Source organism: Danaus plexippus, chromosome 2 (genome assembly GCF_018135715.1).
Source record: "Danaus plexippus chromosome 2, MEX_DaPlex, whole genome shotgun sequence".
NCBI classification, from domain to species: domain Eukaryota; kingdom Metazoa; phylum Arthropoda; class Insecta; order Lepidoptera; family Nymphalidae; genus Danaus; species Danaus plexippus.
The window spans coordinates 5,163,216-5,181,769 of record NC_083537.1 but is presented as its reverse complement, the minus strand read 5'-3'; positions in this window follow the sequence as shown (position 1 = coordinate 5,181,769).

The window sequence follows — 18,554 nt, the reverse complement described above, 5'->3', positions numbered from 1 at the left end:
TTAGACAGAGTTATCATATCTTCGAATAAATAATGTAAATTTTATTTAAAATAATGAAACAGGATACCAAACAGAGGATTTGAAGAATTAAAACCGCGCAAAATTCGAATATGTTCCAAATAAGTATTTGATCCTATGCAATCTTATAAGGATTAACAAGTCACTAGTGACCGAGTTTCACTTTATATAAAAACGCAAGGGCTTACGCTTGCATTGCTTTTGCTTCTCACGATAAGTAATAACCAGGAGCATATTTATTTATAAATATATACACAAATTTAATTGTTGGTATCGTTAACTAGGATAAATAGTAAAAAATATGCTAGTCTGTTTGGTAATTACTATATGAGCATTGCGAAGAGTAAGGTTCGTTGGTACATAATGAAATAAAAAGGAGTAATTAAAAAAATCTTGTTAAGGAAGAACATGCATGAATGCGTATACATACATACCAATTATTTGTAAATGAGCAAAACTTTTCTTGTTAGTAACGGATGAATGGTGATTTAGAATATAGGTTTTCATAATACAATTTTGTTGTTAAATCTACTCAAAGAAAAATTATTCTGTGTATAAAAATTAAGCTTATTTGAATAGGGTTTTCGATTATAGCCTATATATTTTTAAAAGATATTTAATTATTTTGGTCTGAAATACTTTTTTTATATTTCTTTTAAAATTACACTTCATGTATAAAGGAAGTGTTTGTTAAATGTAACTCTGTTATATAAGCTTAAAGAAGTGTTTATGATTTGTTTTAACTTGAAGAGTTTTGCAAATGGAATTTTTCAACAGCGATAGTTTTATTGGAAAAATTAGTTTTAATATTTTTTTGTGTAAGTTAATATTTTCATTATATAAATTGTCTTTGATTGACCACCTTAAAAAAAATTATAACACAAATTTTGCACCCGTATGGTATATAGCGTATAACAAAAACTTAATTTTATTTTGATATATATTTTAAAGATTTCGTGTCGTTTGTACAATTGTATTGTGTCTGTAAAATACGATATGAATTTACATGCTAACATCTTTCAGTTCTTCACCTGCACATATTTGGTTTCCAGCTATGACGAAATTGTGGCTTGATATAAATAAATATTTTTTTATTAAGACGACAGAGCAATCCTCACAAAAGACCTGAATCGTTTCTAGTCGGTGAGGCAAGAAATCCAAACATTATTACTCCTAGTATTCCTTTTATTTAGCTTAATTTATATTTTGTTTGTAACAATCGATAATAAAATTGTAAATTAGGTTGTATATAATAATACATTATCCGCTTAAATCTCCATTGGAAAATTCCGAATGGTATTTAATTTAATCCAAGGGCTCTAATTACGGCTCTGCTAACACCTTTTCATTAAAGACGAAGATTTCGGCCTGAATAAATTTATCTATTAGATACGTCAACCGTCTCTAATAGTTTCTTAAATGACCTAACATTTGCATTTCTAACACATTGATATTATTTAAAACATTATTACATAGTGGTACGTCAAATTTTGTAATGGCATAAATATAGGGACATAACGTTTCGCCCAAATTAAATTGTATGTAAACAACGTGACGTGATCGGTTGTGTCACGTCGTTTATCATTTTCCTATTCGCTAATGATAGTTGAATATTAATACATTCATTATTAATATTCATGATAAATTATTTGAAGCGTTTTATTGTATTGTTTATAAATTTTGACTAGAACTTCACTCGGCACATATTTTAAAGCCGTTTCATGGAATATGTTAAGACATTTAGAGACCCAGGTAAGTTTAACCACTTAAATAGTAAAAAAATATTAATTAGAGTTTTAAAAAGTTTTTAATTAATAATGGAATTGAAAATTTGTTAATTTATATATTACTACTTATAATACTTACTGCTTTTTTATTTAGGCGGTACATTTGTATAAGATCTATTCTAAACAATGAACGAATTTTTTTCTTATAGAGATATCTGATACTTTAAGTTTAATGGGTCTTTTGAAATCAAAAACAATGTATATTTTATTAAAAATTAAATATCAATCTTATCACATATATGAATGTTTTGACAATGAAATCGGTGAAAAGCGAGCATCTAGTCCATTAGTCATTAAACCCACAATGAAATAAAATAAAACCATGTCAACAGTTTTATCTCTCAGGCGTACCCGGAATACGTATAATAAAATTTATATTTACTATTTAGGTATATAATTATATAGAAATATACAAAAATTAAAATACCAACCATTCTATTAAGTGAACTAAAATTATATTCCGTATTTTACTAATTTTAAAATCAAATCAATTTGTTTTTAAATAATTTATTTATTGAAATTGACACATAATTATTTTATTTACTAAATACATATATATTTTTAATCATGTTAAAAAAAAAGTTAGAAAAAATTACTATAACTTTAATATTTCAAAGTAAAAAATATTTGAATCTATATACGGTGATATTATATAATGTAATGTAATACAAAATATATAGAAATAATCAAAGTTTATTGTCAAGTGGACTATTTTATTGTCTACCTTTACCAGAAACACTGAGTTTCGGGATCAAATATAGCCCATAATCTATATAGAAGCTTGATTACAAAAATATTGCTGACATATTTTGAAACAAACATATACACATTTCCATCCACAGTAAATAGAAAGTTTCACGTTAAAAATTTCAGTAGTACAGTAGGTATAGGAATTATTTTACATATATCTTTCAAATAAACAAGTGCGAAAACTTATGTAATTAGCACGTATTAGGTGGATATAATAGTAGGAAATTACTAGAAGCAATATTTGAAATTTGCTTCGGATACAGAAGTGTAAATTGGTTAAGATTGTTACATAAACCTTATACATAACATTTTTTTTACTAAAAAGGTTTGTACATTTTCAAAAATACAACATTTAAACTCAAATTCCTAAACGTGTCTCGGGCAAAATTAAAAGATTGATGTGTTTATATAAGTAAAAGCGTTAGTCCTTTAGTAGAAATAATTAATTTAAACAATGCTCTGACAGCGAGAAAAACTATTATCTTTCTGTTAAATAAACAGAAGTTAATGGACTTTGGATATTAATAATCGTAATTATTACAGAAAAAAATTCTTTGTTGTAAAATTTTATACAAAATGACAAATAAATAGTCAACTTTCAATAAGTAAAAATGCTTTTCACAATAGACTGATTTTAAAAAAAATCTGTAATTGCTTTATAAAATATTTAAACTTTTTATGTTATCTCCTTTATATCATAAACATATTTTGCTTCCGTCACACTTTAGTAGTTGAAAAACTTTTTGTATTGAGTTTCTCTGAAGTTTATAGTATTTTTTATTTGTATAAAAATATGCAGAGCAGTATCTACTTTCATTTGAAATTTATTTGTTTTAGATATTAATGTATATATTATTATTCACGTTTATGATGTTATTGAATACCAAAATATGCCTTATCGATAAACTTCTATAGATAGGAACGCATTCAACCTAAATGTATTGCAGTAATTTTTTTTTATTTTAAATATTGGTAAGGGCTCTTGCGCTCTTAAAATGATATTCTACAAGGAATTTCAATTGACGATATACCTACTTTAACTTGTTTTGTAGTTCACAGATATTATTTAAACACTTAACATGTATATAGTGGTTGAAAACACAATTTTATTTATGTCGCAAATATTTTATCGTTTAGAATACAATTATTTTTAGTTTGCACTAGAATTACCTACTAAAATAATCCTAAACATCACCTCCCGAATTTACCACGTTTAATATGAGTCTCACATAAATTTTACATAATTAATAGAAAACAAATGTTTGCATGGGTTTCATTTGGTTATTAATCTATTTATGCAATATTAAATTATACGTAATCATTGTTTGAACATGGGAAATTAAACGAACAATAATAATATATCCAATATATATCATATAAAAAGTGATGCTGATAGCTGGTGACTTTGTAAAACGAAAACTTGACCGTCTGAAGCAAAAGATTCCTGCTACCACAAAAGCAATATCTAAGCCATTACATTGTTTTCCTGGAATCTTGAAGTGTACTTGCTTTACATCTTATAAAACTGTATTTTTCAATTACTCACCTGCCCACTTTGTAGTTATTCTGTCTATTATTATAGCCATATACTACAATTATTGATAAATATCTTAAATTGATCATTTTATTATTGCCAACAATTATAACACATTAATTAATTATTAATTTACACAAAACTATACAGACTTCAGCTTCACTATTCTTCACGTAACTAAGCCACACTATACATTATATGGAATAGTTTTTTTTCCATTCTATGGATTCCGAAATCAATCACAGATATACCTTCCTTAGAAGCTCAGTGCACCTTTTTGTACAGTCTCATAAAGTGTGTAGGTAGGTACATTTTATCAATCGTTGTACCGGAAATTGACTTCAGTGCCAATATTGAATATTCGTCCTATTTTTCGCTCTGGTATTACCAAAATTGTCAAAATTACATATATTTTAAATGTATGTATGTCTATGTCGACGTGATAATTATTAACAATAAATCTGTCTTTGATTAATAATAATTAACTTATAATTTAAGTTAATTGGATCATTGTTACGATTTACTTAATGTGATTGTGATTAAAACATTGTTGGAATCTATTTATCCTTCATATTAAATATGAATAAAATCATCTTCAAGCTATTGGAAGTATTTTTTTTTATAGAATATTTTTAAAGAAAACGGGTTTTGATATAGCTTTATAATTACTTAATTGATTCGAATTACTTTACAAGTGTTTTTACAAATGTTTTTAGGTTTAAAATATTTTTAGGTTTAATTTTATAAAAAGTTTCCTTTAAAATACAAGACGGTTACGTATTTAATTAACTATTTTGGTATTTTATGACAAGGCGGGTAGCTTCTTAGGTTAGGACTGAGGTAGCTTAGCTGACAATCGAAAAGAACGACCTTTAAATGTTTTGTTGACTAGTAAATTAAGTCTGCAGTTTGTTCAATAATTCTTGAACTTACTTCTACATCTATAATAACCGAACCTGAAGTTTCGGAAGCGGTTCTGCCAGTTTTTAAAATTAATAATGTTATACCATTCCATGTGTATATAAATTTTTATATAGACACGATTAACAAAGAATATTAATTTCTTGTTATTAAACGCATTTAACAAATGATAATCCCATGTGCAAAATTAAATTCATATGAGTGAATTAAAAAAGATCATGCAACGTGACTACTCATAATTGAGATTTGAAGTAGATTATTATATTATTTGAAAACCGTGTACACAGTTCTGTGGTGAATAAAATTTTAACAGACATCGTAATAATCAATGTTGTTTTCCACGATAAAATTTACTCTGTGACAAAAAAAATCGTCTTATAAAATTTTTCACGTCAGATAAATAATTGATATCTGATAATAAATAAAGACAGATTTTCCATTGGGATTAATAAGGAAAAATAAATCCTTGGGGATCTATACGGAAGTCGTCAGAAAGAGAATGCTTCAATGTTAAGTGTTATCTCATTTATCCGTTTTAGAGAAATACAAGAAAAATATAAATCTCAATCTTAATATCATGATAACATATTCTTCAAATAAAATGTGCCAATCAACTGGTTTTACAAACATAATATATAAATTTCGCTTTTATTTCATGCGATCATTCGGTATAATTTTTGCTTTTCTGCATTATTTAACAATTCTTTTATTTAAAAATATTATTTTTTATTTATTATATTATCAATATTACTTAAAACATTTTGTACCTATAAATAATGAAACTTCTGCACGTAAAAGCTTTGGGATCTCTAAACCGTGGTGCAGTAAGTCTATATGATCGTGTCAATTTTTATATAGTCGAAGCTAATATGGAAATTAAGTTTCTTTTATATAATGATATTTAATAAATATATTGATATTTAATATTATATACATAGTCACAGTCATTGTCGTAAATCTACTAAATAAGAATTTTAACTTTATTAGAAAAGTACTCTATCTATGTTCTTGCCAGTTTTGTAAAGGTCAAATGCTACACCTAACTCAAATTAATATTGAAGTAATAATTATTGTTAGACCCAAATATTCATGAGAGTTGTTAATAAATATCGAAGAGAATTTGTAACGTTTAATGATACTGTAATATCAGGAAGTATTTTAAAAATTTTTGATATAGTTGTAAAGACTGAAAATTGTGATATATTTTTTTTATTTTGTTAAATGTTTAATACAAAGATGCTTCCGAAATCTACAATGCATTAAAAAATATTAATAGAAAAATAGAATATTTTTTTACTTAATTATTGATTTTTATATGAAGCGACGCTTGTGGATGTGATATGTTTTACTTTCCTTGAATATAAAGTAAGGGTACATTCCATACGTCAACAAAGGTGACAAAGCCTAAACCAAAATATATGATTAACTAAAGCTCCATTATACTTACCTTTACAAATAACTGTTAAACTATTATTTCCGACACATTTGTTATTCTTAATTGAATTTATACAGGGGCGTGCACAGAGATTTGGGTTAGGGTTAGCAGAACATGTTTGAAAAAAAATAACAATTTTCATCATAATGACCTCCTCTTTTGATGATGAAAAACATTGATAATATTTGCGAATGAAGTTAAGGCGGTTCGATTAGAACTAACATCTATATATGTTAAATCTATCAATTACCTCTAAGCCACAAAAGTACCTTAAAACGATTACGATCTGTGCATCACCACCTAATGAAAATTATTTAATTCATAATCCCCAGTTGAGATCCAAACATTATTATTATTATTTGAAAACAACGAACAAGAAAAACGAAATAACTTATTTGTGTGTATACTACCTGTTAGCGTATAATAACTATCATAATACTTTTCATTAAACGAGTAACATTAATAATTTTTTGTTAAATCTAAAGTGGTTACTCATCTTCCCTTTGTAATTATTTTAATTTTATCATTAAACGACAGTATTGATAATTTACTTGTTATTAATTTCGTTAAACATACATACATCACCAGAACAGAGCTCCCAGCTATTATTTTCCATAATTTGTTAATAAATACACTAATAAGGTAATTAAACTTAGGTTTAGATGTTATATGGGCAGGGTAAGCAGTGATTATTTGCATCTATGGTGTGCACGCCGCTCAATTTATATTATTATAAATACCGTGACGCGAAATACGAGATATACTTCATACGGACCGGGATTATCCTTAGGCAGTCAATGTGTTTCTATGGGTACGGAAAATACACCGTTAAAATTTCTTGATCGTAAGATTGATAATGTAGGTAATACTCCATCTTTAGAAGGCATAGTAGATAGCTTTTTAAACGATCTTTACAAGGTAGATAGGTAGCCAATAGATCAGTAACGTCAAAAAAGCTTGGATCTAGAACAATTACTTAATATCACGTTTGAATTAGCCTTTCCTTGTCTATGATTTTAATAAAATCCTTTTGTCAAAGTTACATGCATTACTTTTATTTAGTATTACCCAAATTCTCTTTCGGTATAACAATCGGAGATTAAATGTTAACTAAATTTACAGTCACGATGAAGCTTGAATTTTGGTCCAATTAAAAATCGAATTTTCTGAACAATAAAGCATTGGTTTCGATTTTATTTTGGAAAGCAAACAAGTTGATATTTTGAACAATGTAAAAAATCTGTAATAATTTAAATTTTATATACACTAGATAAGAAATTATAGAGGGTAAAATTCAAGGTTATTGAAGTGTAAGTAGCAAGCTGCACGTGTGCGATATCTTGCAAAGCCAACACTTCATCATGTTAGAAAATAAAATATGCGAGCTGCTTGTAAATTGAGTAATATACTCAATTTACTCCCACAATATGCTTCCAAAATATTGTCATACCATCAGGTTTTGCAAAATTGCTTCCGCTTTGATCTATGAAACTATTTGTGGTCGATGTAATAAAGCTTCCGCTTCCATACACCTCGGTGCCATGTCATCTTTGCCCTATTTTACTTCCTTTTTGTTTCTTATCGAATAATATATTGATAGTATTAAATAGAATTGGAGTTACGAAAGAAAGTTGTTTTTTTGTTTTCGCCTAAGTCTTTCTACTTCTCGAAATTTAATAAAGGTCAATTTTATTCTGCATTCAAGCATTTTGTTAAGGAATAAGCTGAATACAAGGCAGCAGATTAATTATAAAAATTGAATTTATAAATAAATATCACCAGATACAAAAATATATAAGAAATTTCTTTTCTTACTGTAGTATAACAATTAGAATAACAGAAATTACTAAGCATGTCATAAAGTTTCAAATAATTTTAGTTTTCATTTCTGTTAGTTGGGAAAGTTTTTTCAATTCGACGTTACATTTTTCTATTCCTATTTTCGTCTTCATTGCATAACATTGTGTCTACCGCACCTCGTCCAGTCAAAGGGAAATTGTTGCAATCAGTTTGTAATATTTAGGAACAGTTCTTTCAAACTGTGGTATTTTTTAGTTAAATTGTTATATATACGTATATAACATTATAATTATGAGCTGAGAACAGGGTAGTCAATCTTTATCATGTTTCTCTAATTTCCGGTTTCTAAATTTGAATAAACTCGAAAAATTTGTGGAGTTATCTTGGTTGTGGAACTTCTATATTTAATACGTATTTCAGGCATTTTTTCTCGATTTTGTAAAATTAAAAACTGAACATCATACTATTGTATAGCAAAAATATAGATTTTCTTTTTATCATGCAGATCGTTGCTATATATAATATAATGATGACGAAACTTAATACACTTTCATTAATTGAAACAGTAACAGAAACTTGAATTCGCAGTTACAACAAACATTAAATTCAAAAATTACATTAAAAATTGTATTACAATTACGTTAATATTGAATGTAAGAAAAAGGCATTCTATTTTTAATGAACTTAACACCGATTAGCAATGGAGTCACGTAAATTTTTTTACACAGATACTTAAGCATCAAAAATCATGACTAGTCAATGTGTTCATGATTATTTTGTTCTCCAAAAGTCAGGACAATACATTTTTTTGTATGTTTTTATAACTTTTGGGTCGTTCTAACAATTTCGAAAACTTTCGATGGTAGTTTTGAACTTGTTTTTTGCCAGACTTATATAAACCTTTTCACTAATTTTACAAACTTAAGTGAAAAGTTCTTGAGAATATTTTCTCAATGCATATTTATTTTTTGTGTTAAGAATGAGATTATGTATAAATGCTACACAGTGGATACGGGTGGAAGTCAAAGGTGGCGATATATACTGGCCTTGGCTTTTTGCTACCAGGCACAGCCCATTTTTCTTGGACGCAGGGACCTTAATGCGACATGCGATAGATGGTCAAATCTATTTGAGGAGATGTTATAAAAGTTTTAGTTTTATTAACTTGGATTTAATTATAAATAGCATTGAACTAAAAGGGCAAAGATGAAGACAAACCTGTTCTTTGTAAAACAATTCATGGTTCCATATTCAATACCGATATGTTTTATTTAGTACATCTTTTGGTTTTGCCTTTATTTATCCTGATACTCCAAATTACTCTGAAAATGAACCCTGTTCGTAATCCCCCGAGGGTTACTGATACTAGAGAATTTTCTTCGTCGCCGGATCTTTATTTTTCTGTTATATTTGTCTTTATCCCTCAGGAACTTTAATTCCTAATAAACTGAAAATATTTTTTGAAACAATGAATACAATAAGTCCTAATATTTGAACGAATAGAGGTTAGGCTAGAATTAAGATCTAGAATTTAGATAATCAGTTTTTACTATTTGAATGGTAACAACTGAGCTTTCATACTTATTTTATAAGTTAAATTAATTATGGCAGAAAAAAGCATATGACTTATTTCAATAGGATTTGTCTTTTCTTTGGTCCGTAGACCTAAAAGAGACTCTTTTGGACAACATTATAATAATATTAAAAATGTAATAAAGTTAAAACGAAATTTTTGTATATATTAAAAATGTATGTCTCTATTAAAGAGACTATAATTTATAAATATGCATTAACCTTACATACTGGGTTAAGTTACGCTTGACTTAAAAATATGAATTATATTCCTGTTCATAAAGACTTCATTATTAAGAAAAACTCTGATTCAGATCTATGTTCGTACTTATTTAAAAAATTATAGAGGTTGTTTCCCTCGGTATCTTGGTTGTATGGATATTCACCGTCAGAATTTAAAGGGTTTTAGATTCTCCTAAGAGACAGCATGCAAATAGCAATTTTATTCATTGCTATCCTAATATGTTTTCAACAAAGTGTGACATGTTTAAAATTTTATGAATCTCATTAAAAACATGGATATATGTACTGGATAGATTTATATAATAAGCAGTTCATTGCGGTTCCTCCAAATTAATTATTAGAAATATAGTAATCTATCTACTAACTAATATTTTTGTTGTAAAGTATTCAATTAATTTAATATAAAATATTTAGTCAGATCAATTATTTTACTATCTCGAAATATTTTTAATACCTCTAAGCTTTTCAAGTAATTTAATAAATTCAAGTAATAATTTAAAAACTACAATATTTGCGCAGATGTTTTTTATTAGCATTCATTATGAATAAGACAAATATTTTAGTCTGTTATCGTGATAAATAAAATAAACGTGTCTTGACCGAGACAAAAATAGTTGCTTAGACTCTGACTGTGCTTTTTTTTGTGTTAAAGGTGGCAAACAAGCAGATGGCCTACTTGGTGGGCAGTAGCTATCGTCGCCCATAGACATCCGCAATATCTCTCTTGCGGATGCGTTGCCAACCTTGGAATAGGGAATGGTGGGAATAAGCGAATATCAGGAAAAGGTGGAAAAAGGGAAAGGGCAATTGGCTCTTTCACTCATCAGACGAAACGCAGCCATTAAAGGCTACTTCACGTCGATCTTTTGTGAGAGGGTGGTACTTTCCCGGTTCAGCCAGCCTATGTTCAATCTGTTGTTACATGACTACAGTTAGGCTCTACCTATCTACAATATTATTAATTTTGAAGAAATAACAAAACGAATTTGAAATATATTTTTTTGACAATTGTTTAGTCAACTTGACCTATAGTCAGATAAGTATTTGACTGATCGTTTTGATTGTGAGACAGTAAGTTTTATAAGTGACATTTATTTGTAACATGGAAGTGGCCATTAAAATAAGACATCTTTATGATTATTTTTAATAGGATTATAAATCCTATGACACGAAATTTCTCAGCATACCATGGATTCACCGTGAGGATGTCAGATCCATGGCGCATTATACATATATCCCAAATTTCGTATGTAAACTTGATTGTCTTGCACTTTTAAATAATTTTCATTATTTTATTATTTCACATATCAATCTTATTCTGCAACGTATTTGATACTATAACATTATTTTATAATATCTATGAATGTATTAGTGTCAAATAACATGGTAACCTTGTCTTTTTTAAACCCTATCAAATTATCCCAAATCTAGTATTGGATAAAAATAAAGATAAAAATATATCATAACTGGTAACAAAAGATGAAAAGTTTGACGAGAAGTCTTTTAAAAAAATTCTTTGACGAGTCGGTCTTCAGTATCACAGAACACTACAGCTGATGCTTTAACGGGTATAATTTTAAGGTTTAAATAGTTAAATAATTGGAAACCTTCTTGAAACTCTACCGTACTTAAAGATCAGAACAGTTGAACAACAATTTGAACTCCTTCACGTTTTGCTCATTTTAGACCTTAGTCGTTTTATATTTAAATATAAAATAACGCTAACAAGAACTTAATTACAATCTTCTTGAATGAAGCAGAGTATTCAAACTAATTATAGAGAAAAGACTTCGTGGAATCAATAAACTTAAATATTTGCATCCCATTAAACATTTAAGATAATGTATCTTATGCATTATACAAGCATTCTCCATTTCTAAGACAGTTATAGGGGATTTTTAGTGGAGGTACTTATTTTTAATTGAAACTATGATGTTCATTATAAACTAACGCTTTAATTCGAAAATATGTTTAAGGTAAACCTAATATTTATATGACAATGTAAGAACAATAAAACTTGAAATTTATAGAGCTTAATATAAACGATAGTACATAAAGGGCTGTGAGTTCAAGTGTCTTAAACGATGATAATAATAAAATAATAACAATTAAGATTTAATTAAATTATAATAATATTATATTAAGCGTTCGTAACTTGAACTTTGTTAAATGTTTTCGTAATTTCATTAAATTAAATATCGATTATGAACTGTCGCTTTTCAGCATACCATCGTTTCCTGATATTGACAGTAATACAAATAAATCAAAATTTTTATCAAACAATTTTTATATGAATTATTATTTATTTATTTTTTAATTTTCCCCTTATCATTTATTCAAAGAAAGTTTATGTGACATCATTTTGCGTCAATTCTATGAAAAGTAAAATGATGACTAATTAAGATATTCCTCTAATATCCGACTCAAATTTTTTATGTCTATTTTAACGACGGAAAATAAAAATTGTATTGCAAGTAGCAGAAACTGCTTTTTTCGTAAAATAAAATCCCTACATTGGTTAGAGCTACAGCTTTACATGTAAGCTTTAAGAATTTGATTTCATTTGAAAGGACTTGAACAACCCAAAACGCTCATGGAAGCATTTTTGTAAGCTTGTCCAATAGTATCATCGACATAGACGTCTCTAATATTTTCAACGTAATTTATATGAGAATATTTTGACTGAAAAGTTTAGGAATACAAATTGTTATTTAATAAAGGTTAAGAAAAGAACCATTTAGTAAAATGTACAAAAAAAAAACTAATATTTAAAGTAGGAAATGAGTTTCATTGACTACAGAGTCCTTAGCTGTGTTCTGGAATACGTTACTTAAGGACTACAAATATTTGGTGTAAAGTTGCCTACAAAATTCATGAACTAAGATTATCAAAGACTTTTCCAATTCCGTAGTAATCCTTTATCTAAATATTCTAATAAGTGGATTTAATAATAATCTATTATTTCTTAAAATTCCTCGAAACGACTTCACAACGTTCACAATATCAATATATGTTATGTTTTGTTTGTGAATTTAACTTGTTTAGGTTACAATTATAATAAATGGTAACATTACCGGCCATAACCAACCTTTCAAAAGGGTCACGGAATAAATTAACTTGGTCAGATTATATATGTAAAAGTACTCTTCTAATAAATACAAAATGTACAAAAATTGTAGTCTCATACATTTTCCAATCCTTATATGTTCTGTTTTAGTAACAATTTTTTATTTTCCATTACTAAATAAAATCAAGATATAATAACGTGAAATAATAAGCTTAAAATTTCAGAGTTAGGTAATTCAATCATCACAAAAAAAAAAACTTAACGAAATATTTTACGAATTTTCAGACAGACCGTACCTAAAATTTACCTAAGGTTTATTGTGCTTAAAGTTTCGAGAATAATATAAGAGGCATATTTCAATAACGTATAAGTATTCGAAAAATAAAAATATAATCAACAAACTTTTTACTTTCCTTTCTAACTTCTTTTTCAAAATTATTTTGGTTGTAATTAGATTTTACCATACTACAGTATAAAGTACTAAAAAACGAAATGATGATTTGGAAGTCATTAAGTTACCTGAAACTTACAGGCGTGATTGCTAGCAATAACTTCTTCAGACCAAAACAGTCGTAACCAATACAACAATATTATAAAAGAAGTGTTCTTAAATTATTTTGAGTAAATGTTTCATAAAAAATATAATCATTATAAATGGTTTTGTTATATAATACTCCCCTTGTTCTTTAAAATTATTTCATATTATATTTACTTATTTCTGCTCATATCTAAGAACAAATAAAGCAATAACCGCTGACACTACAACTCAACATATTTATTCATTCGTGGAACAGAATATATGTTTATTAATTATTTCCTTTATAACCGACAAGAATATAAAATAAATAATCTTTAGATCAACTTCGTGTAGGTTGTCGTATGATACTCCCCTTGTCCTTTTACTTGATACGCCTGTCAAGATATCATTTTGCTTGAGCGCTGTGAAAAGAAACCGGATATTTACTCTACGTGTACCATCTTAATATCGGATTGAAACTGAATAAAATAACTGCTTGCTTGTTAAGAAAGCAGTGTTAAAGCTTCTAATTATTGTATTAAGTAATTGTAATTATTTATTAATTTATGGGAAATCATTGTTGTTTGGGATCACTATTTCTGTATATTATAAATCCTTGATGACTATACATCTTTCGAAACGAAGAGACTAATTGATACCTTTTTTTAAATATTATCTCTTCATACATATGAGTATATTATACTATGATACATATGAGTACTTATACATATAAGTAGATATAACCTATTTACATTACTACCAACAAATATTTTATTTGTCCTATCTTGTCCGTAAATATTACCTTCAAATAATAATTAGTTCAATTTAAAATAACAATAGTAAACTTTGATTTCTATATAAATAAAATAAGAAGAAAATAATAATAGAAAGACAAAAAACTTCAGATTAAATGGATTTCTATATAATAACGATTATTTGTTAAAATTATTATTATACTGAGTTTAAATAAAAGAGTCGTTGGGATAATTTTGTTCTTGGTTGTAATAAGCTTGTTACCACTATACTTTGTGGCAATGTATTATTTAAATGAATAAAACTCGCAAAAATCTTAGATCTCATTATGCATTGTATTATCTTGATTTTCCATATGGGACTATATTGACATACATAATTAGGTAACAATATTTTTTTACTCGATACATAATATGTCATAATTATATAAATTATAAATTTGTAATGTTTTTTATGAGATTAAAAATTACCATGGTTTCTCAACAGATCTGTTAATGATTTGAACGATATCAAAAAGTTTACATATTTATTTTTATTTGGTCAATCTGTCTGCTATTACACCTTCAGGGTACCTATACCTAACTATCTTAGAACATTTGAAGTTACATATGTTTGAAAGAAAAAAGGTAAAGTGATTGAAATATTAAGTTGATATATTTATAAATTAAAAATACCCTCAAACATACTCCTGTCTACTTGAAGTAATATTTATGTTTCTTTTTGTATAAATTATCCGCTTATTTTACTTGATACCCCGTTGTACAAGTACTTTATAAATACCTTGAAATCTGCCTGGAATATCATTAAAAATATCTTAATATCTCAGAACAATTTTCACATATTTTTTCATACAAGTAAGATTAGAATTATAATAAAAAACTTTATTTATGGCTTTCATATAAGCCTTACGTAAAAATTTTTATATTTTACGTCCTGTATTATTTCAACGTTATTTAACTTTTCAAAGTGATGAATAAAGGATATCTTGACAGAGGTAAGAAATAAAATTACAAAAAAAGTCAAAGTTTTGATTCGTAATGTCATAACTTTGGTGGTGTGCACAATGCTTAAACAATTTATATATATCGTAATTTTAAGTATTTATAATTTAAAATTACCGTTTGTATGTCTTAGTTTTTTTCATAGGTTGTTTTAACAGTAAAAAGTTTAAGTTTATAGATTGAACTCAGGTTCTGATTCTAGATAATATTCTTATTACTCCTTGTAGTTCATTAAATCTTTATAACCTTTACCAATCTGATGAAAAATCGTCGAGAAATTAAATTTCTGGATGTGGTGGACTGTACTCTTCTCGTAATAACTTCTAGGCTTAAGCGTGCAAGTGACTTAATGTTTAACTAGAAATTTGTTGCCTAAAATTGCATCGATATAATAATGCTGTACGTAACTTTACTATTTTTTAGGAACGTTCAAATCTAAGGCAAACTTAATATAAAGTCCTCATTGAATTGTTTACCAGATGAACATGTTTCATTTTCTTAGCTAATAACTTCATCTCGTTCAAACTTTTGGTACTCGTAGCATTGTATCACTGGCACTTATAGAATATGTTTAAATTTTAGACATATAACCGTAACCTATATTTTTTTAAAACGTTAAATTTATGCCATTCCCATTAATTTATAAAGCAATTCCATTAAAATAAATTAATAGTGTCCACAGTGAAGAAGGGACTGGACGTTGTTGATTTTCTATATCCTAGCACAATATTAATGACTTCTAGACCCTTATATCTACAGTTACCTAAAGAAAGATAAATCGTGTGATAAACTGGGTATCTGGAAATAGTAACACCTGCATGGACGTTGATCGACTGATGAGGGTTTGTTTTCCGTCATACGAATTAATATTCGTTGAGAATAGAGTTTTACCTTAAATTAAAACTTCCCTATTATTTTTTCATCAATATCCGGAATCCATTTTGAGTCAAGCGACCATCTTTCTGCCTTTTGCCAGCAGTTTTAGTACCTCTCTGTTTCTTTACTCTACACTTTCTTTATATTGAGACTTACATAAAACACCCAACTCATGGATATTCTTCATTATAAGACTCATGATGCACCAGGTAGATTTTACCTGGATTCCGGATATCGATGAAAAAATAATAGGTAAGTTTTAATGTAAGGTAAAACTATCTATTTGTTTCGTATCAATATCCGGAATCCATCTTGAGTGATATGTTTGTTATCTCCTGGTGTTTTATAGAAATTGTTGACGCTATAATGTGTAGTAGATTTAGGTGAAAATAAAAAATTAATATTAGATTGATTTATATAACATATTTCAATGAACTGGGTTGAAATAATGAGATAAAGACATACATGATGAGTTCAAATTACGTGAATTATAATCAATTAATTCCCTCTGGTAGTAATTTTGAAAGGTGTGAATCATTTTCCAATTACTAGTTGCTAGTATTTGATCTATAGGAAAGCTTTCAATAAAATTAAGGGAAGAGACGGCTGATCTTACCGAGCCTGAAGACGCTTCAATATCAGCATCTTTTAAAAGTGACTTTACCCATCCACCAATCATTGTTCTCGATTCTGGTTTTACCACACCTCGCGGTGTGATAAATAAGTGATTTAAAACTTTTCGTCGATCTGAACTCCGAGACAATACTCTTTTAATCCAAAAGTTCGTGTTCAAGTTTTTAATGGGATGCGGTTTTAATCTCCATCCGGATTGCCTATGATTTGCTTTGTCGGTTTTGGAACCAAAAGCTGGTCAAAAGATCAAATCATCTTCCTCATATAATAAACTCTGATTATCGATTCGCAAGAGCGTGAGATCATGAATTCTACGATCGGAAGCAAGTAACAAAAGTGTCGCGGCATGCCTTGAAACATCGAAAAGGCTATTTTCATTAGGATTGTGGGAAGTCATATAATCTAGTAGCTTTTTTGGGTTCCAGATAGGTGGCTTTGCCGATTTTTCACGTGAGATTGATATTGCTCTTAGAATATGTTTAATAAAGAAATCCGAAGATAAATCTATATTATTATTTAAGTGCGTAAAAGTTGAAATTACCGATTTATGAACAAGAATAGTTCTATATGCCAGACCTATATCACAATGAAGATGAGCTAGGTACCGCGCTACTTGACTTCCGTTCGGAAATTTATGATTTACTGAATTTAAATCACACCAGTTGTTCCACCTTATCCATGCTGGTTTATATGTATTCAATGTAGAATCTCTCCAGCTTGACCGAAGCAACCGTTGCTCAGACTCCGTCCATCCTGTTAAAATTTCCTGCCACCCGAAATCAGCCAAGCTTCCAGTTGTAATTTTTGAACTTCCGGTGGGTGTGTTCCTGTTCGTGTGTCTAGAAGTACACGATTCAGATCTGGAATTAGATATGGAGGACACATGGCTCGGTTCTGAAGATCTGATTGCCAAAACACCTTTTGCCATTTCGGAGCTATTATAATATAAAGTCCTTTGGCCTGGTTCAAGTGAGCAAGTACCCTGGGGATTAAATTGGGTGGTGGGAATAGCCATGCTAGTTTGTAATCCCAAGAGCGACAAAAGGCATTGTGATAGTAAGCATCTAGATCTTGAATGTCTGTCGTTACATATGTCCGAACTACGTGGGCCGTTTTCGATGAGAATAAATCTATTTCTGGACACCCCCACATTTGAAATATTTTCGTGGTTGCTTGTGTTATCAAGTGCCGCTCGGGGCAAGTCTTTTGACGGGACAATGCATCGACTTTTACATTGTATCTGCTCGGTATATATTGTGCTATTAGATGTATGTTCACTTTGTCTAGAACCGATAGAAGCCGCCGAGTTTGTTCCAGAAGCTTCAGAGACCGAGTACCTCCTTCTTTGTTTATGTATGATACAACGGTCCGGTTGTCGGTCTGAAGAAGTATTTGTGAGTTTTGCAAGCGATCCTGTTCGAATTGAATCGCTGCTAAGACAGCAAACTTTTATTTTTTGTTCACATGCCATGATTGTTGACGTTTCGTCCACGTTCCTGATATGTTGATTTCGTTGAGCTGTGCACCCCAGCCTGTGTTGGATGCATCTGTAGTCAAAAGGTTGGTAAATCGAGGTATTTGGATCGGCATTGACCCTCCTATTTCTTTCAGCCCCCATTCCAATTCCGACTGTACTGGTTGGGGAAA